A 25,156-nucleotide genomic window follows, 5' to 3' on the forward strand; every position below is an offset into this window, starting at 1 on the left:
CTAGTTCTTACTCTCTGAGACATCCAACTGATCCCATGTCTTCTTGGCACATAGTCTTTTGTATAATGTTTCCCACATTCCTCAGTTATCAAACTGTGAATTACTTCTGTCATGTACAAATTATAGCTATAGGATCTTCAATTTAGGGCTTGGATGTCATGGTGAATTTCTTTCTTTTTTTTAAAAAAAAGCTTTTATTTTATGATATAAAACAATCAGGTCCATAATATAGCACAATAAGAAGATGATTGCACAGGAAGCAGCAAATCTACTATGCACAACTTGCTATTCCTTTCAAATGTGCAATGAAATCATTGTGTAAATTTCCTTTTTCCTTCTCTATCCTCCTAACCTAGAGAAGGTTACCATTGTACACAAATATATTTGTATGTATATATATGTAAATATATATGCATGCATGCATATATTCATATATACACATACAACACATGCACATATACATATATGTGCATGTATACATGTATGTATATGCACACACATGTAAATGTATTCTATACATCTTTTTATCAGTCTTTTTCTGGATGCAAGGTCTTTGTTATATGTTCTTTATGCAAATATGGGTATTTACAATAGTCAAAATAATTTATTCACTCAAAGCCATTCTTAAAAATCTATTGCCAATACTATATGCAATTGTCTTGGTTTTACTCATTTTGTTCAAATCTTCTATATTTTTCTAAGATCATTGAACACATCATTTCTTATAGCACAGTAATATTTCATCGTAATCATATATCTTCAACCATTTACCCATTGAAATGACTTTCCTAATGTCCCTCTAGTGAGAAGTGGCTGAGTCAAAATTTGATCCAGGTTCTGATGACTCCAAACTGGGTACTCTATCCACTCTACCATCTTTACAAGAACTGAAATTCCTTTCCCTTTTTAAATACTTGTTAAGTTTTATTTAAAAATGTTACTTTAGGATGTTTAGATTGAGTCATGCTAGGTAGATAAGGATGAGAAGCCACGGGATAATGAAAAGAGAATTGCATTTAGAGTTAGAATACATGGGTTCAAATCTTGGCTCTATCATTTATCTGCCAGTGGGACTTTGGGTTATAATCCACATGCACCTCAGTTTTCTCATTTCTTACATAAAGGAGCTGCACAAAACTTTTCCTTAAGCACATTTTGTTCTTGTAATTGTTTTTTTAAGCACCAATTTGTACCTAGGTAATAATTTTCTGTGAAAACTCAGTTTATAAAACTACATGATTTTTAGTCTGTTTGCTTAACAACAAATAAAAAAGTTGAATTTATTTTAAAATAAAGAATAAAAGTCACAAATAAAACCAGATTTGTGGTATAATTCCTCTTTTAGAACCAATGGGATATGACTGAACTGACTGACTGCTCGGTCTAATGACAGAATACCCCCAACTTTTGGATTCCATGTTCTGTTGATTGAATAAAGGCTGTGAAAATGGACTCTGCAATTCAAAACAGGTCAAGTAACAAAGTTAAGTGTTCCAAGATAGTTGGAAAATTCCACCATCCTTTTTTGGTAGAGGACACGGTTTGATCCATGATTTATGAAATAGTTAAATTCTCCCTCACCCCCAGTCTAGATCAGAAATCAGTAGCACTGTATAGGAGATTATTCAGAATCACTGAAAAATACGGAATCTTGCCATTGAATTCCTGACTTTGTTCTATTGACTTTCTTCTCCAGCAGAAGACTGTGGGGCTGATTCTCAGACTTGTGTTTTCCTTCTTTTGTAAAGAAAACTCTGTAAGAAGGAAGGGTGTTGGTAACATGAATGACATGGCAATCTATTTGTATCTCTCTTTCAGTTAACAAACTGACTGGACAATCCCCATTCCTTCCTTCTTCCATGCCTTTTGGATCTTTTTACTGAGAGTTGTTAGGAACCTCAGAGGCACAGTTGTACCAAGGCCAGTCCATACAATCTCAAGAGTGCTTACTGTTAAATTTTCAGTATGTCCATTTATACCTTGGAAATTGGCAAATGCTACAAATAAATATAGGCTTGATTTATTCTTTAACTGTCCAGACTTAAGAAAATAGAGAAAATGTTGATATTGCACATTAAAATTGTATCATACATTTTTTCCTCTAGAGAGCTGGTTCTTTTTACCACACACCTTAATTTAGTGGTCATCCTGAAACCAAGAGAGATGAAGTTAGTCCATGTCATAATCAAACATTATTAATAGCAGAATTGAATCATGGACATGGCACAAACAACTTTGAGGAGATGTTTTGGAGGGTTGAGAAACTTATAAACCCAAAGTCCAGTAGTCATTGAGTGTGTTAACTCAGGTTGATTGTATGTGGGATCATAGATATAATACTGGAAGGTATTTCAGAAGACATAAAGACCTACCTTTGCTTTTACAGATAAAGAAATGGAGTTCCAACCACACAAAGGCACAGCTGGGTTTGAAACAAGGTCCCCTTGACTTCAGAACCATTGCTTTTTCCAGAGGACCATGACTCTATGTCTAGAGACCAAAGTCTTCAGTTTTAACATTTTTTGCCTAAGTGGACATTTTAGATCAATAAATTTTTTTATCCACATTAGTCATGTTGAGAAAGAAGAGTGAGAACAAAAGGTAAAAACCACGAGAAAGAAAATAAATAAAGCAGTATGTTTCAATCAGCATTCAGAATCTATAGTTCTTTGTCTGGACATGGATAGCATTTTACTTCAGGGTTCTTGGAATTGTCTTATATCATTGTATTCCTGAGAAAAACTAAGTCTATAATAGTTAATTATCACATATTATTGCTGTTACTGTATACAGTGTTGCTGTTGTGATGTATAATGTTTTCCTGATTTGGTTCACTTCACTCAGCATCAGTTCATGTAAATTTTTACAGATTTTTCTGAATTCTATCCACTCATTATTTCTTATACCACAATAGTATTCCATTACATTTATATGCCACAATTTTTCCAGACATTCCCCAACTGATGGACAACCCCTCCATTTCCAATCCTTGGCTGCCACAAAAAGAGCTACTATAGTTATATTTTTGTACATGCAGGTCCTTTCCCTTTTTTTATATTCTCTTTGTAATGCAGACATAGTGGTGGTATTGCTGTATTCTGTTAAGTTTTATGGTCCTTTCTACATAGTTTTGAATTGCTTTGCAGAATGGTTGGATCAGTCCATAACTCCAACAATGTTTTAGTGATCTAATTTTCCTACATCTTCTCCAACATTTGTGATTTTCCTTTTTTGTTATATTAGCCCATCTGATTGGTGTGATGTGGTACCTCAGAGTTGTTTTAATTTACATTTTTTTAATCAATAGTGATTTAGACTTCCAGTGCTTCTCAAACCCCAATATGGGCTTATGATGCATAGCTTAAGAAGTGCTACAGGAGTCACAAGAGAAAAAAGTTTAAGAAACCCTAAATTTTAGAACATTTTTATATGGCTAGTGATTTCTTTAATTTTTTTCATCTAAAAAGTAGGCACTCATATCTTTTGACCATTTATTAATTTAGGAATGACTTGTATTCTTATAAATTTGACTTAATCCTCTCTGTATTTGAGAAATATGGCCTTTATCAGAAGCATTGTCTGCAAAAACTGTTTCCCAGCTCTTTGCTTTCCTTCTAATCTTAGTTGCATTGCCTTTGTTTGGACAAAACTTTTTTCATTTAATGTAATCAAAATTATCCACTTTTCATCTCAGGGTGTTCTCTGTCTCTTATTTTGTCATAAATTCTTCCCTTTTCCATTGATTTAACAGGTAGACTGTTCCTTACTCTCCTCATTTGCTTATATGGTATCACCCTTTATGTCTAAATCATGTACCCATTTTGACCTTATCTTGGAATATGGTGTAAGAAGTTGGTCTGTGCCCAGTTTCTGCCATACTATTTTCCAGTTTTCCCAGCAGTTTTTGCCAAATAGTGAGTACTTATCCCAGAAGCTGTGTCTGGGTTTATCAAAGAGTAGATTACCATAATTACTGAGTAATATGTCTTGTGTGTGCAATGCATTCCATTGATTCATCAACCTATTTCTTAGCCAGTAGCAATAGTTTTGATGATTGCTGTTTTGTAATATAGTTTTACATCTGGTATGGTTAGGCCACCTTCTTTTGCATTTTTTTCACTAGGGAATTGCATGTTTTGGTTGACACATTGCTTGAACTATGGAAGTCCAGAATACTTCCCCATTTGTTTTGTAAATCACACCTAGACCAAGTGTATACACATGGGTGAAATAAAGTGATGATTTATTGAGAAGAATCAATTACCCTTGTGAACTTTCACTGACATAAGATAAAAGGTATTGTAGGAGACAAGACCCACTTGAGACTTTAAAATATATAAATAATGACTCTCCTTCAAATATCCTGAACATTCAGATTCTCAATCTCTTCATTTCCATTGACCTATTCATTCTCAGCCACACACAAAGATGGGCATAACCTCGATCTTGTCATAACCCATAAATACAACATTGCTATGTTTAAGAATTCTGAAATTCCCCCCATCTGACCATAATCTATGTATGTAATGTACCATTGCAATGAGGTGGGGCATTCCAACATTATCCACAGTACGGAAGAACTTCCAGAATCCTTAGACCATGTGACAGTTCAGTCAATGTCACTGGGCCTTAGTATTCAGTGACTTTAATTTCACTATCACCTATATTCCTGGACACTGCAATCTATGGGAAGATTCATTTTCACTAATATCCAAATATGGAGATATGGATATATCCATATCCAAATATGGATACCCAGTCTAACAATCACCCTAAGTCATCTGAGGGACTATAATTTTAGCAACCATTAACCCCTCCATCATAGCTATTGGAGCTACATCTATGGAGGCATAGGCAGGATGTCTAGATTCAACCACTAACCTCTCCTTGCCATCATTGGTTATGGGAATGTCATATTCTTGTCCTTCTGACATAATATATTTAGAAGGTTCCTTTCCCTAGAACCTATACATGGAATCACTACTTAGTTTTTCCTCTGGAGAAAAATATCATCAACTCATCCCTCTTTTACAAATCAGTCTAGATTTCTGCCTAGTTTCCAAACTTGAAGGGGTAAGGTTTCTATACTTCTCTAGATATGTCATAGATCCCTTTTGGGGAGGCTTGACCAATGGTGCTTGGGTTCACCATGGCAGTTCTATGAAGGGCTGTATGAGGCTAATTAAACAAAATAATCAACAAATATTTATTAACGACTTCCTGTATGTTAGACACTGTACTGGGTCTGTGAGATACAACTATAAATAGTGAAACAATCCATAAAGTTAAAAAGCTTACACTGTAATAGAAAAGACAATGAGTGTGTGTTTTTGTTTATTTATATATATATATTTATACATATGTATGTATATATAGCATATACATACACACATATGTATACATGTGTATATGTATGCATATATACATATATTCAGAATAAATATAAAAAGAATAAAGATGAATAAGTAAAAATAGTTTTTTAAAGTCAATTAGGGAGGGAAGACATTAGCAGTTGGGGGAAATCAAGAAATGTTTCACGTAGAAGAAAGTATCTAAATGAAGAAAGGGACTCTTTGAAGTGGAGGTAAGAAAAGAGTGTATTCTGGGCAATGGGAAAAGCCAGTGCAAAGGCACAAAGATGGGAGATTGATTGTTGTATTTGAAGAACATTGAAAAGGACACTTTGGCTGAATTTCAGATGCAGAAGGAAAAGTAGTGTATAAAAGACAGGTTGGGGGAAGTTGTAAAAGGTGTTAAATACTACTCAGAGGCATTTATTATTTATTCCTGAAGCAATATAGAGCCACTGAGGCTTTTTGAGAATAAACATTTTGTAACTACATTTAAGAAAAATTTTTTCAGTAATGTTAAGGACAGACTAGAATGTGGAGAGATATGTCTATAAATGTATATAAAATACACTGTAAAACCCAAGGAACTTAAAGATATCAGATGCTATTCAAGACATCATGTACAACCTCCTACGTCTGGTACACAGGTAAAAATGTGATGCAATGGTGAGAGATCTAATGTGTGTGACTCTGTTCCTTCTCAAGTCCTGGTTTTAAGGATTCTGGCCTTATTGGTAAAAGAAGGATGAGGTGATGATATTTTTCCACACAGGAAAAATGAAGTAGTGATTCCATGTATAGGTTCTAGAGCAAGGAAACTTCCAAATATATTATGTAAGAAGGTCAAGAATATGACATTCCCATAGTCAATGATGGTAAGGACAGGGTAATTGTTGCAGGAGGACCTTACTGTCAGTGGCACACACACACACACACACACACACACACACACACACACACACACACGTACACATACACTCACTCACTCACTAACTTGTTTCTGTCTCCTGAGGTGATGGGGTTTTCTTAGTAGTGTAGTATACAGAACAGAATAGGTGCCACTCCTTAGTCCCAATAAGTTTACATTATAATAGGGGAGAGAATAAGTACACATATAGCTACATATACAGAATAAAGATAAAAAGAATAAATAGAAAAGAATACAAAGTAGTTTTTGAGTGCTGACCCCCTGAATATTCATTGGCAATGGAAAGCTGAGGCGTTTTTCTTTCCTCAAATAGCAAGGTTTTGGAGTAAAGCTTTAAATATGACAGCAAATGAGATGGCAAAGAAGTTTCCAATCCCATCCCTAAAAGGAGCGATGACTGCCTGTCACCACCACCACAACCTCACCCCACATACAACACACACACACACACACACACACACACACACACACACACACACACACACACACACACACACACACACACACACACACATTGGACCCAGCAAGAGGAGGAGTAGATAATTGTCCACAAATAGATGTTGCAAAGACAAGGCTCTTTTTACAACAATTCTCCACAGAAACAGAAAAAATACACAATTTTCTTAGCTAACTTAGCAAAAAAAAAAGAAGACTTCCAGGCTGGTCAAGGAGTCTGGAGTACATTACATTTCAAGGCAAACAATTCCATTTGGTGAAACTTCTAATTATTAGGAATGTTTTTCTTATATCAAGCCTAAATGTACCTCTTTTCAGCTTCTGCACATTACCATTTGTTCTATACTCTGTAGTGAAGAAAAACAAATCTAACCCCTTTTCATAAAACAACCATACAGATACTTTCAGATCATTATCATGTCACACATAATTCATCTCTTCTTTAGGCTTAACATCCATAGTTTCTTCGACTGATCTTTGTACACCATGGTCTCCAGTCCTCTCACCATATTGGTCATTTGCTTCTGGACATTCTCCAACTCTTATTTGGACTTTTGACCTACCATCTATTAAGACATCTATTGGTGTCTATGAAGACACCAATGCTTAATCATCAAATCCAGTAGACTTAATTTCAGTGCTTATTTCTCTTGACTTGTCAGTAACTTTTGACATAAACATTTCCTCCTAGTAGACAGACATTTCTTCTTTGTTTTCAGTAAGATCACAATTTTCTTTTGTTAGCTTTTTCTCAAAGTGTGTATTCTATAAGAGTCTGACCTTAGTCTTTCTCTTTTCCATCTTTATACATTCTCTAGGATGTTAAGCTCCCTTGGCAATCTTAAACACACCTATGGCTTCAGCTGCCACTTTTACGAACACAATTCCTTAATCTTTGTTTCCAGTCCAGAATTCAATTTTCAGTTACAGATCACATCTTCATCTTTCCAAAGATTGTCTCCAACTGAGTGTTTCACCTTCACCAAAAGAAAAGAAAGACAATAAGAAATAATATGCTTCCATCTGCATTCAGACCCCATCTTTTCCAGAGAGACAGCATTTTTGATCAGGAATCCTTTGAAATTGTCTTGGATCATTGTATTGCTGAGAATGGCTAAGTCATTTACAATTAGTCATCATGCAACATTGTTGTTACTGTGTATTAAGCAATGAAAAGTAGTCTACTGGATTCTTCTGTTTCTGATCATTTTATTTTGTTTCAGTTCATGCATGTCTTTACAGGTTATAGTCAAAAAACAGTCCAAGTACCACAGCATCTAAGAGTTTGACAGGATCTTCAGAAGCTATCTAATTCAAGCCTCCATATGAATCTCCTTTATGTCTCCCTGAATACTTGATGAATTGCTATACAACCTTTCCTTAAAGCTATCTAGTAGGTGGAACCAAGATGGGGGAGTAGAAGCAGAGATGTGCTTGAGCCCTCATGCCAAACCCTCAAAAAACCTGTAAAAAATGACTCTAAACAAATTCTAGAGCAGCAGAAGCCACAAATAACAGACTGAAAAAATTTCCAGCCAAGAAAATCTAAAAGTTCAATAGGAAGGGTCTATCAAACTATAGACTCTGCTTTCTCAGTAAAAAGATATTTTCTTACGTACTTGGTGAGGAGGAAGATCAAAACATATAAGAAGAAGGAAATAGTAAAGTCAAAGCTCCTGTGAATTGGTCTTAGGTCATGGAAGAGCTCAAAAAGAATTTTGAAAATCAGGTAGAAGAAGTAGAGGAAAAATTGGGAAGAAGAATGAGAGTGAGGCAAAAAAAATTATGAAAAAAAGTCAAAAACTTGGTGAAGTAGAGACTCCCCAAAAATGCTGAAGAAAATTAAAGTGTTAAAATTAGACTAATCCAAATGGCAAAAGAGATCCAAAAAGTCAATTAGGAGAAGAATGTCTTAATAAGTAGAATGGGTCAAATGGAAAAGGAGGTACAAAAGCTTAATGAAGAAACTATTGCTTAAAAATTGTAATGGATAATGTGAAATATCTCATTGGAAAAACAACTGACCTGAAAAATAGATCCAGGAGAGATGATTTAAAAATTATGGGACTACCCAAAAGCCATGATCAAAAAAAGAGCCTAGACATCATCTTTCATGAAACTATCAAGGAAATCTGCCCTGATATTCTAGAACCAGAGGACAAAATAAATATTGAAAGACTCCACTGATCGCCTCCTGAAAGAGATCCAAAAAGAGAAACTCCTAGGAATATTGTAGCCAAATTCCACAGTTCCCAGTGTTCGGCCTAGAGGCTGAAGGGCTACCCGAGCCTTTCTTACCTGTCGCAGGTCTTCGGAGATCAGCCAGATAAACGTGTTGAGAGAAGAGACTTTCCAGAGTCAAACAAGGGTTAGGCTTTATTCAGGGTCTTAGTTACATGCGCAGGGTGAATTCTTCCTCAGGAGAGAGGAATCCTCCTCCTTCCAAGGGGCAAGGATCATACAGCAAGAGGATGGGAGTGGAAGAGGGGAGGGACCCTCTTCCCTCTAAGAGCCCCTCAGCTCGAAGAGCCCCCGGAGGGGACTCCGCATCCAGAAGAGCACCTTCAGGCTTTCCTGTCCCTACTTAAGCTCTCCTGCCTCATAGTTTGCACGTGAATACAGTGCCTGCTCTCAGCCCCTAGCTAATTAACAACAGGTGTGCTCAGACCACTGATCAATCCGAAGGGTGGGATGCTCTCCTCAGCAAGTTTCCCACTGAGAAGAGGTGGAAATGCACGAGATGGCCCGTGTTTCACGCCTCAATCCCCAGCTGTTCCCTGGGGGGCCTCGTGAGAACTCTGAGGTTTATAAGTCCTCACTTTTACCTGCCCGAGACTGTCCACGTGAAAACTGAGCTTACACCCCTAACATCCCAGGTCAATGAGAAAACAATTCAAGCAACTAGAAAGAAACAATTTCACTATTGTGGAAATACTATAAAGATAACACATATCTAGCACCTTCTATATTGAAGGATCTAAGGGCTTGGAATGTGATATTCCAGAAGTCAAAGGAACTAGGATTAAACCAAGAATCACCAACTCAGCAAATCTGAATATAATACTTCAGGGGGAAAATGATCATTCAATGAAATAGAGGACTTTCGAGCATTCTTGATGAAAAGTACACAGCTGAATAGGGATTCGACTTTCAAACACAGGAATCAAGAGAAACATGAAAGGTAAACAGGAAAGAGAAATCATAAGGGACTTTCTAAAGTTGTACTGTTTGCATTCCTATATAGAAAGATAATATTTGTAACTCTTGAAACTTTTCTCAATATCTGGGTACTTGGAGGGATTACACACACACACACACACACACACACACACACACAATCTAGAGAGAGAGAGACAGAGAGAGAGAGAGAGAGAGAGAGAGAGAGAGAGAGAGAGAGAGAGAGAGAGAGAGAACACAGGATGAATTAAATAGGAAGGGATCATATCCAAAAAAATAAAATTAAGGGGTGAAAAAGGAATATATTGGGAGGAGAAAGGGAAAAATGGAATGAGGCAATTATCTCTCATTGAAGAAGCAAGACAAAGTTTTGCCAATGGAGGGGAAAAGTGGGGAGGCGAGAGGGAAAAAGTGAAGCTTATCTTTATGACATTTGACTCAAGGAATGAATAACATGCACACTCAATTTGCTATGAAAATATATCTTACACTACAGGAAAGTAGGGGAGAAAGTGATAAGCAGGGTGGGGGGGATGATGGAAGGGAGGGCAAATGGGAGGAGGGAGCAATTAGAAATAAACACTCTTGGGGAGGGACAAGGTCAAAAGAGAGAATAGAAGAAATGGGGGGCAGGCTAGGATGGAGAGAAATATAGTTAGTCTTACACAACATGAATATTATGGAAGTCATTTGCAAAACTACACATATATTGCTTATATTGAATTGCTTGCCTTCTCAGTGGGGATGAGTGGGGAGGGAGGAAGGATGAGAAGTTGGAACTCAAAGTTTTAGGAACAAATGTTGAGAATTGTTTGCACATACAACTGGGAAATAAGAAATACAGATAATGTGGTATAGAAATTTCTCTTGCTATACAGGACAAGAGAGAAGATGAGGATAAGGGAAGGGAGGGGTGTTAGAAGGGAGGGCACACTGGTGGAAGGGAAAATCATAATGCAAGGTGTTTTGGGGTAAGGAGAGGGGAGAAATGGGGAGAAAATTTGGAACTCAAAATTTTGTGTAAATGAATGTTGAAAACTTAAAAGAAACTAAAAAAAAATAAATAAAACTGAAAAAAAAACATTTGAAGGGGACACTGTTATCCATCATCTAATGAATTTCCACTATAACGTACCTGAAGAGGAAGAGGTAAACACTTGTGGAATTAATGCTTAATAAATGCATGTTTAATTGAATTGAAAAAATCTACATAAGCTTGAAGTGTGGATTTAGAAACTCAAAAGAAATCAATTTCTATGTGGATTAAGAAATATTTCAGTTGTAACAGAAAATGTAGCAGCTGTTTTCATTTAATGTTCTCTACCAATCCTTGCAATTTTTTAATTGTATTTAATCATTTCCAGACATTCTTTTTTCTATTTTGCTCACTATATGTTAACGTTCACTTTGTGTGTTTAGGCTATAACTTAATGAAATAGAATATCAAAATTTTAAATTAATTGTTTTAAAGTATAAGATGAGAAAATGATTTGATTTTTAAAGAAAATTGCTATATTGATAAAATGAAAATAAAAAGCGTACAATTTGCTTAGCATAGAAGAAAACTATATTCCCAACCTGGGACATGATAACTAGGTTAAAAAAGTTCACTTGTCTCTGCATGGAATTATGATAAACTCTTGATTGTGTTCTTATAGTATTATTTTATTAGATCAATAGATTTTCTGTTGAATGACTACAGTCAAGTAAACCAATGTCTATCCCCCCAAAAACAAAATCCCACAAAAACAGAATAACTGGGGGGGTGGGGGTGGAGCCAAGGTGGAGGAGTGAAAGCACATACTCACTTAACCTCTACCACAAATTATTTCAGATATCACTAAGAAAAATATCTAAACAAATTTTAGAATGGCAGAATCCACTAGCAGAGAAGAATGTGGCAGATTTCCAGCCATGGAAAGCCTGGAAGGTCAACAAGAACGATCTGTCACATAGGGCCAGGGGAGACCAGAGTACAAGGCTGTACCAGTAGGAACCACAGTGGCAGACTGAAGCAGCAGCAGCAGTGTGGATTCTCAAATATATCACTCAAGAACGGGAGTCTAACAGAACTGAGAGAGAGAAGCACAGAACGCAAGGTAATAGAAACAGCTTCTCCTGAGACTGTGAGCCTGTAGATTAAATATCTGTAAGTTACCCACCTGAACTTCTGGGAGCCAAAATAGTAGAGCGATCTGTAAGTGTTCGTACCCTCCACTTGTTGACCTGAAAAACCCTTTTTCCCCAGCAAAATTCCTGAATTTAGTGGGATCAGCTGAAGGGGTGAACAATCTCTTTGCTCAAGAGGCTAGAAAAATCACTAAGGAGACATCCTCCTCCTATGACTTAAGGTGATCAGTGCAGGACCCAGAGCTGTCCCAGACAGCCCCACTTCAGAGAACCAGGAGAAGATTCTGAACCCCAAGGGGGTTGAAACCCATAAGCACCAACTCCAGTGCCCCAGGTGTGCCTTATCACAGCCAAAGGAATTGGGAACACAGTAACACAGATGGGATTCACCAACTACTAAGCCTGCCTGTAACTCAAGAGAGGAGACCTCCTGCAGTCAAACAACCCCTCCCCCACACATCATGCAGCAAGCTTCAGGTTAACTTCAGGGAAACTCAGGCCTCTGGCTTGGCATGCTAGTCAGCTCAGCACCAGGCAAGTGGCAGCATTCTAGTGTCTAGCTGAAAGAACCAGAGGCCACACAAAACCTCAAATTCTCAGCAAAAGGAACATGGAAAAGACCCCCCTGTGCCCCAGAAGCAGAGATCCACTTTAAAAGCTAAGAAAAAAGCAATCATCAAGAGCAAGAAGCAAACCAGAAAATAAGAGAGCATAGACTCTTACTATGGGAACCATGACCAACACAGGAATATAGAAGAGATGAGCATTGAGACCATACTCCCATCTGAAACCTCAGAAGGGAATATGAACTGGTCTCAAGCACAAAGAACATTCTTGGAAGATCTCAAGAAAAATTTTAAAAGCCAAATTAGAGAAGTGGAGGAAAAAATGTCCAATGATTTCAAAAACATGGAAAAAGAATTCACTGAAGAGAACAGCTACTTAAAAAGGAAAATTAAGCAGATTGACAAGGAAGCACAAAACCTAACTGGGAAAATTGGACAAATGGAAAAGGAAGAATAAAACATAATTGGAGAAAACAGATCCTTAAAAAGAACAATTAGACAAGTGGAAAAGGAGGTTAACCAAAGAAAATAATTTATTAAAAATTTGAATTGGGCAAGTAGAAGCTAATGATTCTCTGAGACAATAAGAATCAGTCCAAAGGAATTTCAAGAATAAAAAAAATGGATGAAAATGCAAAATATCTCATTGGAAAAACAATTGTCCTGGAAAATAGATTCAGAAAATAAAATCTAAGAGTTAATGGTCTACTAAAAAGCCATGATGAAAAAAAGAGTCTGGACAATAATCTCCAAGGAAAAAATTGCCACGAGATCCTAGACTCAGAGGCAAAATAGTCATTGAAAGAATCCACTGATCACCTCCTAAAACAGATCCCAAACTGAAAACATCAAGAAATATTTATGCCAAATTTCAAAACGATCAAGTTTAGGAGAAAATACTGCAAGTAGACAGAAAAAGACAACAATTCAAGTATCAAGAAACTATAGTCAGGATCACACAGAACCTTGCAACTTCTACATTAAAAGATCAGTGGGACTGGAATATGATATTTTATAAGACAAAGGAGCTTGGACTACAACTAAGGATCGATTATCCAACAAAACTGAGCATAGTATTTCTGGCAAGGAGATGGACATTCAATGAAATAAAATGATTTCCAGACCTTCCTGATGAAAAGGCCAAAGCTCAATTCAAAAGTTGATCTTCAAAAACAAGTCTCAGCAGAAGCATAAAAAGTTAAAAAGAGGAAAAAAGAAACTTGTTATTTCATATGAATAAACTGTTTACATCCCTATAAGGGAAACTGATATTTGTTAATCTTGAAGATTGTGTATTTATTATGATATTTAAAAGGGATGTACATAGATAGAGGGAGTGGGTATAAATTAACTGGTGTAATTATAAAAATGTGCAAAGGAATTGTAAAAGGATATGTGAAAAGGAGGAGGCAGAAAAAAGTAAATTACATCACAGAAAAGGGCACAAAAACATATAGTAGAAGGTAAGAGGGGAGGGAGATGAGCACTGTTTGAGATTTACTCTCATCTGATTTGGTTCAAGAAGTGAACAACAAACTCAGTTAAATATAGAAATCTAACTTACCTTATAGGAAGTAGGAGGGGAGAAGAGAAAGAAAAGCGAAGGAATGCTAAAAGGGAATGAAAGAGTAGTAAGGGAAAAGGGGAATACAGGGGAGGGCAGCTGATAGAAGGGAGCTATGACTGAGGGAGGCAGTGGTCAAAAAATTAACATGCTATTGTGGAGAGGAAGAGAGAAGTGAGAACTAAAAGCATAAGTGGGGGGAAATGGGATGGAGGGAAAGACACAGAGAGTAGTCATAATTGTGAATGTGAATGGGATGATGTCTTCCATAAAACTAAGACAGCAGAATAGATTAAATACCATAATCCAAAAATGTGTTGTTTACAAGACACATATTTGAAACAGGGGGATATACACAGGGTAAAGGTTGGAGCAGAATATATTATTTTTCAACCAATGTAAAAAAGCAGATGTAACAATTCTAATCTCAGACAATGCAAAGGCAGAAATAGATCTAATCCAAATAGATATGGAAAGAAACTATATCCTTCTAAAAGGCACCATAGACAATGAAGCAATAACATTACTTAATATATATGCACCAAGTGGTATAGCATCCAGATTCTTAGAGGAGAAGGTACGGGAGATACAGTAAGAAGTAGACAGCAAAACTATACTAGTGGGGGACCTCAACCTGCCCCTCTCTGAACTTGATATATCTGACCTCAAAATAAACAAGAAAAAAGTAAGGAGGTGAATAGAACTCCGGGAAAAGTAGATATGATAGATAAACTGAATGGGGATGGAAAGGAATATAACTTTTTCTCAGCGCTACAGGACACATATACAAAAATTGATTATGTACTATGGCATAAAAATGTCACAATACAGTGCCAAAAGACAGAGATATTCCATGCATCTTTCTCATATCATAATGCAATATAAACTATATCTAATAAAAAGTCATAGAAAGGTGGATCAAAAATTAATTGGAAACTCAATAACCTAATCCTTAAGAATGAGTTGGTTAAACAACAAATCATAGAAACAATAACTTCATTCAAGAGAATGACCATAAGGAGGCAACCTTCCAAAACTCATGGGCTGCTGCAAAAGCAGTAATTAGGGGAAGTTTTGTATCATTAAACCACCTACATGAATAAAATAGAGAAAGAGGAGATCAATGAATTGGGCATGTAGCTGAAAGAACTAGGAAAAGAACAAATTGAAAGTCCCAAGTAAATACCAAATTAGAAATATTGAAAAACAAAGGAGAGATTAATAAAATTAAAATTAAGAATATTATTGAAAGAATAAAGAAAACTGTTGGTTTTATGAAAAAAACAATAAAACTGATAAACATTTGATAAATTTGATTAAAATGGGAAAGAAGAAAACCAAATTACCAATATCAAAAACGAAAAGTATGAACTCACCTCCAATGAGGAGGAAATTAAAACATTGATTAGAAATTACTTTGTCCAATGGTATGCCCATAAAGTTGCCAATCTAAGTGTGATGGACGAATATTTTTTAAAAAATATATAAATTGCCCAGATTAACAGAATATGAAGTTAAATACTTAACACCATCTCAGAAAAACAAATTGAACAAGACATCAGTGAACTCTTGAGGAAAAATCTCCAGGGCTAGATGGATTTACAAGTGAATTCTATCAAACATTTAAAGAACAGTTAATTCCAACACTATATAGACCATTTGGGAAAACTGGTGAAGAAGGAGACCTACCAAATTCTTTTTAGGATACAAACATGATTCTGATAACCAAACCAGGAAGAAACAAAGCAGAGAAAGAACATTACAGACAAATTTCCCTAATAAATATAGATGTAAAAATTTTTACTAGGATATTAGCTAAAAATATACAGCAACTTATCACAAGGATTACACATTATGATTAGGTAGCATTTATACCAGGAATGCAGGTCTGGTTCAATATTAGGAAAACGATCAGCATTATTGATCATATCAATAAACAAATGAACAGAAACCATATGATTATCACAATAGACGCAAAAAAAGTTTTTGACACAATACAACAACCATTCCTACTGAAAACACTGGAGAACATAGGAACAAAGGGAACTATCCTTAAAACAGCAAGCAGTATCTACTTAAAACAATCAGCAAGCACTATATGCAATGGGGATAAGCTACATGCATTTCCAATAAGATCAGGGGTGAAAGGAGGATGTCCATTATCACCATTGTTATTCAGTATGATGCTAGAAATGTTAGCTTCAGCAATAAGAGAAGAATAAGAAAATTAATAAATTAGAACAAGAAAAGAAGAAACTAAGTTATTACTCTTTGCAGATGATATGATAATATACTTAAGGAATCCTGGAGAATCAAGTAAAAAGCTACTTGAAATAATAAACAACTTCGCGAATTTGTAGGTTCCAAAATAAACCCACATAAAACATTTACAGTTCTGGATGTTACTAAAAAAGCCCAACAGCAAGAGATAGAAAGAAAAATTTCATTTAAAGCTCTGGTAGACACTCTAAAATACCTGGAAGTCTAACTGCCAAAGGAAACCGAGGGACTATATGAACACAATTACAAAACACTTTTCACACAAATAAAGTCAGATCTAACTAAGTGAAAAAACATCAATTGCTTGTGGGTAGGCCAAGGCAATATGATAAAAATAACAATTCTACTCAAATTAATTTACTTCTTCAGTGTCATACCAATCAAATTACCAGAAAATTGTTTTCTAGAGCTAGAAAAAGTGATATCAAAATACATCTGGAAAAACAAAAGGTTCAGAATATGAAGGGAATTAATGAAAAGAAATGCTAGGGAAGGTGGCCTAGCACTAATAGATCTCATATTGTATTATAAAGTAGCAATCATCAAAAGCATTTGGTACTGGCTAAGAGACAGAAGGGTACATTAGTACAATAGGCTAGTTACTTAAGACACAGTAGTCAGTGAATATAGCAGTCTACTGTTTGATAAACCCAAGGACCCCAGGGTCTGGGATAAGAACTCACTGTTTGACAAAAACTGAAGGGGAAAATGGGTAATAGTGTGGCAGAAACTGGGCATAGACCAATGCCTGGTACCAAACACACGTATAAAGTCCAAATGTATACATTATCTAGGCATAAAGACTGATATTATAAATAAATTAGGGGAGCAAGGAATAGTGTATCAGATTTATGGAGAATGGAGAAATTTATGGCTAAACAAGATATGGAGAACATTATGAAGTGCAAAAAAGATCTTTTTGATTACATTAAATTGAAATGTTTATGCACAAACACACCCAATGCAACCACGATTAAGAGGGAAGCAGAAAATTAGGAAAGAATTTTTGCACTAATGTCTAGGATAAAGGCCTCATTTCGAAACTATATAGAGAAAATGAAGCAAATATATAAAAATACAAGTCTTTCCTCAATAGATCAATGTTCAAAGGATATGACAGGCAGTTTTCAGAGGAAGAAATTAAAGCTATCTATAGCCATATGCAAAAATCCTCTAAATCACTATTGATTAGATTGATGCAAATCAAAACAACTCTGAGATACCACATCACACCTATCAGATTGGCTAACATGACCAAACAGGAAGATGGTAAATGTTGGAGAAGATGTGGGAGAGTTGGAACACTAATTCATTGTTGGTGGATTGATCCAACCATTCTGGAGAGCAGTTTGGAACTGTGGCAAAAAGACCACAAAAATATCTATACCCTTTGATCCAGAAGTATCACTTCTAGAACTGTATCTCAAAGATATCATAAAAACGGGAAAGGGTCTCACATGTACAAAAATATATATAGCAGTTCTCTTTCTGGTGTCCAAGAACTGGAAATCGAGCTGATGTTCATCAGTTGAGGAATGGATGAACATGAACATGCTGTGGTATATGAATATAATGGAGTTCTATTGTGCTATAAGAAATGATGAACTGAAGGACTTCAGAGAGGCCTGAAAGGACTTATATGAACTGATGTTGAGTGAAATGAGCAGAACCAGGAGAACACTGTACACAGTACAAGCCATAGTGTGCAAGGATTGTTTCTGGTAGACCTAGCCCTTCACAGCAGTGAAAGGACCTGAAACATCTCCAAAGAACTCTTGAGGCAAAATACCATCCACATCCAGAGAAAGATTATAGAATCAGAACACAGAAAAGAGCAGAATATTTTCTCTTGTGTTATGTTTAATTTTGCTTTGCTCTCTCTCATGGTCTCTTACATTTACTTTAATTTTTCTTTGCAACATGACTAATGTGAAAATGCAGTTAATAAGAATCTATGTGTAGAACACATAAGATTGCTTGCCATCTCAGAAAGGGATGGGGGGGGGGAGGGAGGAAATCTAAGACTTATAGAACGATTGTAAGAAACTGAAAATGAATGAATTAATTTAAAATAAAGAAATCAGGGGAAACCCCACTCCTTGTTTGTGACCAAAACAGAATCCCAGATTCTCGGTGGGTAAAATAAACATGAACAGCTCATGTTTGCTTCACTGCAGTCTGAATGATAGACTTGCTAGATGATCACCTTGGAAGGAGACTGGTTAAGAAGAGCGGTAATCTTGTCTTGAGCATTGCTATGAAACACATTTATTGGAACCTATTAGATGAAGGTTACTCTTAGAGGAGGAGGATGTGTATGCAATATTGTCATCATAAGATCATAGATTTAGAGCTGGGAAGGACCTTAGAAGTCATGAAATCCTAGCTCATCATTTGACAGATGAGGAAATTGAGGTTTAGAGAAGTAAAGGCCATTCAGCTAGCATATGTTAGAGGTGGGATTTGAGCACAATATCCAATAAAATATTCTGCCTCTCATTAGCTACAGCAACCTAGCTACAGTTAGTCAGTGAGAGAGGGTCATCATCACTTGGTCAGTGAAAAGATCTCATTTCACGAAAGCACTGACCTAGACTAAATTGCATATGTCCCTTAAGTATTTACAGAATGCTTTATCCCAACCAAGATGAAGAAAAAGTACTTCATTCAGAGTTTTAAAGCTAATCCTGCCCATTGCAAGGCTCTTAAGAAAAGATGTAAGATTGATTCCCTGTCAGGACTTCAGCTTCAGAGTACAATTAGAATTCATTCATCCAGAGTTGCAATAGTAACTTGATTCAGGTTCAGAGGATCTTGTCTCTAGAGATTTCTTAGACAACTATTTGTAATTCATGTTGTGGTTCAACAACAATCATTGTCTTTATGTAGCCATGAAGAGACAATATAAATGTGGTCTCTGATAGTCAGTTCCTTAGTGGCTACATAGCTCCTTTTTTTATCCTTGGAGAGTGTTTCCATTCAAAATGGCTTAACTTTTAAATTGACAGCTGAGGAGACCTCTGTTGCTTAGGAAGAGGCATGAACTTGGTTAAAGCCATTTGTTGTATTTTCATTACTTGTCTCTTGGTACTCAGGGTGGACATTTCCAAATAAATTGTTGCAAGCATGGTAGTATATTATTAACACATAAGACATGAATGTACTGACATAATTATCATCCCCAAACAAAAGCATCCTGGAGTGTACAACATTTCTTTCCTGTACAACTAAGGAAACAACAACCCCTGACAATAAGAGGTACTAGTGGCACTTGCTGTACTTTCATTACAATGAAGGAAATACCATCAAGGATTAAAGCTTTGGTTCATTCATTCTTCCCATACTATGTCTTTGAAATGATGCTCATCAAAACAGAAAGCTGGGGAATAATTTTTACAGCCAGTATTTCTGATAAAGGTCTCGTGTAAAATACATGGTGAACTGATACATACCAATTAGAAGTCATTCTTTAATTGATAAATTGCTTAAGGATGTGAATAAAGCCATTTTTAGAGGAAGATATTAAAGTTCCCATCATAAAAAATCATCTAAATCACTGTTGATTGTAGAGAAATGCAAATTAAAACTACTCTGAGGTATGACTTCACAGCTATCAGATTGGCTAATATGACATAAAAGGAAAATGGTAAATGCTGAAGAAGCAGAAAAATAAGAACATTAATGCATTGCTAGTGGAATGATGAACTAATCCAGTCATTCTGGAGAGCAATTTGGAACTATACCTAAAGGGCTATAAAACTGTGCATACTCTTTGATCCAACAATACCACCTGTAGGCCTGTATCCCAAAGAGATCTTAAAGACCAAAGGACCCACAGGTGAAAAAATACTTATAGCAGCTCATGGTGGGATGACCAAGAACTAGAATTTAAGGGGATGCCCATCAATTGGGGAATGACTGAAGAAATTGTGCTTTATGAATGTAATGGAAGAGTATTGTGTCATAAAAAATTATAAGCAGGCCCCTTTCAGAAAAACCTGGAAAGACTTACATGAACTGATGTTGAGTGAAGTGAACAGAACCAGGAGAACATTAGAAACAAGACTGTGCAATGATTAACTATAATAAACCTAGCTCTTCTCAGCAATACAGTGATCCAAGAGAATGCTAAGATACTCCTGATGGAAAATGATAACCACATCCAGAGAAAGAACTAAGAAATCTGAATGCAGATAAAGTAATAATACCATTTTCAATTTTTTTTTGGTTTTTACTTTCTTGTGATTTTCCTCTTTTGTTCTGATTCCTCTTTCACAACATAACTAATGTGGAAATGCATTTAAAATGATTGTATATGTATAACCTTTATCACATTGCTTGCTGTCTTGGGGAAGTGAGAGAGGAGAGAGAGAGAGGGAAAAAATTTCTTACTCAAAATATTACCAAAATGAATGTTTTAAACTGTCTTTACATATAACTGAAAAACAATAAAATATTCTTAAGAAAAATAAAGAAGAAAGTGGACAGGAATTAACACTCATAATCTCTACATTTCTTTTTTCTATAACATTTCTTAACTATGCAAACATCAGTTGGGTTATGTATTTTGCAGTACACTATTTGCTTTTCTTGTGGAATCCATTCATACAATATTTGGGGCTGTGAAAGATATAATAAAGAAAAATCTCTGGGGAAAAGAAAAGAAAATGACACGTATCTCCCCTTAGTTCAATTCTACTTTTACAATGAAGGGGGGTGGAGCCAAGATGTTGGAATAAAAACATGGACTTAGGAGACCTCTCCTCCCCAAACCAACCAAATACCTGTAAAAAAAATGACTCTGGAGAAATTATGGAGCTGTAGAATTCACAGAATGAGAGAGTGAAGCAAATCTCTAGAACAAGGAAGTCTGAAAATTCAACAGGAAGAATTTACCACACCATGCTTGGAGCAGAGCAAAGGCCAGCATAGACTGTGCTGGCACATACAGAGCCCAAACAGGCCTCAAGGGGAAAGAATCTCGGGCACCTGTGGCTCCTTCTAGACTTCACAACCCCAAAATGCAGAGGACAAATTGGAAGGTCAGTGGAAGAAACCTGTAGGACCTCTGTGACAGAAGAGAGTGGCTCAGCCCCAGCACCAAGTTTGTAGAGTAGGGAGGAGCCTGCAGCAGCCTCAGTAGCATGGACAGTGGCAGTGGCAGCTGCTGTTTCTGGAACTCTATGTCCACGTATTATTGACATCTAAAGTGGCAGGCTGACAATACATCCCCTCACCCCCACTGGAAGCCGAGAACTACCTTGACAAAGAGCTCAAAAGTCAAGTAAATGACTAGGGAAATGAGCAGAAACCAGACAAAGAATCAGAATATAGAATCTTATTTTGATGACTAAGAAGACCAAAATATAAAATCAGTAGAAGACAACAAAGTTAAAGTTCCTACATCAAAAGCCTCCAAGAAAATTATGAATTAATTAATTAATTATTAATTATTAGTTACGAAGTTCAAAAAGGATTTTGAAAATCATAGAAGAAGAGGAAAAATTGGCAGGAGAAGTGAGAGTGGTGCAAGAAAATCATGAAAAAAGAGTCAATTGCTTGCTAAAGGGGTCCTAAAAATGTGAAAGGAAATAACACCTGAAGAAATAGACTATCTCAAATGGAAAAAGAGATCCAAAAAGCCAATAAGGAGAAGAGTGTCTTAAGAAACAGAATTGGACAGTTGTGAAAGGGAGTTCAAAAGCTTCCTGAAGAAAATAATTCCTTGAAGATTAGGATGGAGCAGATGGAAGCAAATGACTTTAGAAAAGATCAAGAAATTATAAAATAAGATCAAAGGAATGAAAAAATAGCAGACATTGTGAAATATCTCATTGGAAAAGAAAAGTTAACCTGAAACTATATCCAGGAGGGATGACTTTAAAATTATGGGACTCCCTGAAAAGTATGATAAAAAAAGAGCCTAGACTTCATCTTTCAAGAAAATATTAAGGAAAATTGCCCTGATATTCTAGAGCCAGATGCTAAAGTAAATATTGAAGGAATCCACCAATCACATCCTGAAAGAGGTCGCAAAAGCAAAACACCTAGGAATATTGTAGCCAAACTCCAGAGCTCCCAGATCCGGTAGAAAATATTGCAAGCAACCAGAAAGAAACAATTCCATAATTGTGGAAATGCAATCAGGATAATAAAAGATGTAGCAACTTCTACATTAAGGGATGAAAGGGCTTGTAATGTGATATTCCAGAAGTCAAAGGAACTAGGATTAAAACTAAGGATCACCTACCCAGCAAAACTGAGTATAATGCTTCAGGAGGAAAAATGGTCATTCAATGAAATAGAGGACTTCCAAGCATTCTTGATGGAAAGATCAGAGCTGAAAAGAAAATTTGACTGTCAAACACAAAAATCAAGAGAAGGATGAAAAGGTAAACAGGAAAGAGAAATCATAAGAGACTTACTGAAGTTGAACTGTTTACATTCCTACATTGAAAGATGATATTTCACATTATCTTCCATGTTTTCATTCCTTTGGGTTTGTTTTGTAATTTCTTGGTTTCTAATAAAGTTATTAGCTTCCGTATGTTCCCATTACAATTTTTAAAGAACTATTTTCTTCAGTGAAATTTTGAACCTCCTTTTCCATTTGGCTAATTCTGCTTTATACAGCAGTCTTCTCCTCATTGGATTTTTGGACCTCTTTTGTCAATTGAGTTAACCTATTTTTAAAGGTGTTATTCTCTTCAGCATATTTTTCGGACTCTTTTAGCAAGTTGTTGACTCACTTTTTATTATTTTATTGCATTGCTGTCATTTGTCTTCCCAATTTTTCATCTACCTCTCTTACTTGATTTTCAGAATCTTTTTTGAGCTCTTCCATGGCCTGAGACCACTGCATATTTATTTTGGATATTTGGGATGCAGAAGCCTTGCCTTTTATATCTTCCTCTGATGGTAAGGATTATTCTTCCTCATCAGAAAGGATGGGAGAAAATACCTGTTCACCAAGAAAGTAACCTTCTATAGTCTTATTTTTTCTCTCTTTTTGGGCATGTTCCCAACCAGTTACTCGAGTTTTGGGTCCTTTGTCAAAAGTAGGTTATACTCTGGGGACCTGTAAGATCCCAATTTCTCTAAGGTGGCACTGTCAAGCCTACACCCTCGTCTGGGAGTAACGAGGGAAATCAATTCCCCCAGAGGCTTTAGATGGAAGGTTTCCAGGGCCAGGCTCCCACTCAGTGTGAGATTAAGATCAGCTGTTCAATTCCTTCAGGGGCTTTAAACCGAGGGCTCCAACAATGGATGCTGGCAGCTGCCTGCTGTGGCCATGGCAGCCACCTCTGCCTGCTGCTGCTGCAGCTGCTTCTCCCTCTGTCGTCACCACCTGGGGATGGGGTTTGGTGTGGACCTTGCTCCCTTTTTGTCCAGCTGAAAAAGCTCTCTCACTGACCTTTGAAACTGTCTTTAGTGCCTGTAGGTTGAGGGATCTGAGAACCTCCACTGCTGTTGAGGATTCTGTCCCCAAGGCCTGCTCTGGTCCTCTTTCTCCTGGTGCTACACAGCCAAGGCTGGGCTGTGCTCTGCTCCACATCCCATGCAATAGACCTTTCTCATTGGCCTTCTATGTCACCCTAGGCTGGAAACCTCCTTCTCTCCATTGTTCTGTGGCTTCTAATGCTCTGGAATTTGTTGAGAGTCATTCTATTCAGGTATTTTATGGGCTGTGGGGAAAGAGTTAGAGTATGTGTATCTTTATACTCCACCATCTTCCACATTTGACTTAAGAGGGAATAACGTGCACACTCAAATTGGTATGAAATTCTATCTTTCACTCCAGTACAGCAGGGTAGAATGGGGATAAGTGGAGTGTGTGTGGGGGTGGGGGGGGGATGAAAGAAGTGAGGGTAAACTGCAGAAGGTAGTAATTAGAAGTAAACACTTTTGGGGAGGGACAAAGTCAAAGAAGAGAATAAATTCAATGGGGGGCTGGATAGAATGGAGAGAAATGTATTTAGTCTTTCACAACATGACTATTATGGAAGTCTTTGGAATAACTACACATGTATAACCCATATTTAATTGCTTGCCTTCTCAGGGGAACTGGGTGGGGAGGGAGGAAGGAAGAGAAGTTGGAACTCAAAGTTTTAGGAACAAATGGTGAAAATTGTTTTTGCATGCAACTGGGAAATAAGAAATAAGAGTTACTGGAGTATAGAAACCTATCTTGCCCTACAAGAATATAAAGATGATGAGGATAAGGAAAGAGAGGGGAAGGGATGGCAGATTGAGGGAAGGGATAATCAGATTATATGGTGTCTTAGGGTGGGGGGAGGGGAGAGATGGGGAGAAAATTTGGAACTCAAAATCTTGTGGAAATGAATATTGAAATCTAAAAGTAAATAAATAAATTTTGAAAAAAGAAAAGAAAAAATAAAAATAATGAGAATTTTGAAAAAAAAGGAGTAACCTGAACAGCATAAGAAGGCAGATGTTTCTGCTGTTATAAATGATGTTTTTCACTTGATCTTCCATGTGTTTCAGGATTGATGCTCTGACTGCATCATCCAAATAGGAGAGCACAGTTTCCATTGCCAGTCAGTTAGACTTTGCTACTGAAATTGATTCTGATGGAGATTCATTAATATTTACTTAAAACTCATCTCTAAAGAACTTTTTTTTCTTTTTGCCTTAATAAATACCCCTGAGAATTTAGAAAGCAAAGCAAATAAATTATCTTGTC

The sequence above is a fragment of the Notamacropus eugenii genome, chromosome 3 (genome assembly GCF_028372415.1).
Source record: "Notamacropus eugenii isolate mMacEug1 chromosome 3, mMacEug1.pri_v2, whole genome shotgun sequence".
Classification (NCBI taxonomy): domain Eukaryota; kingdom Metazoa; phylum Chordata; class Mammalia; order Diprotodontia; family Macropodidae; genus Notamacropus; species Notamacropus eugenii.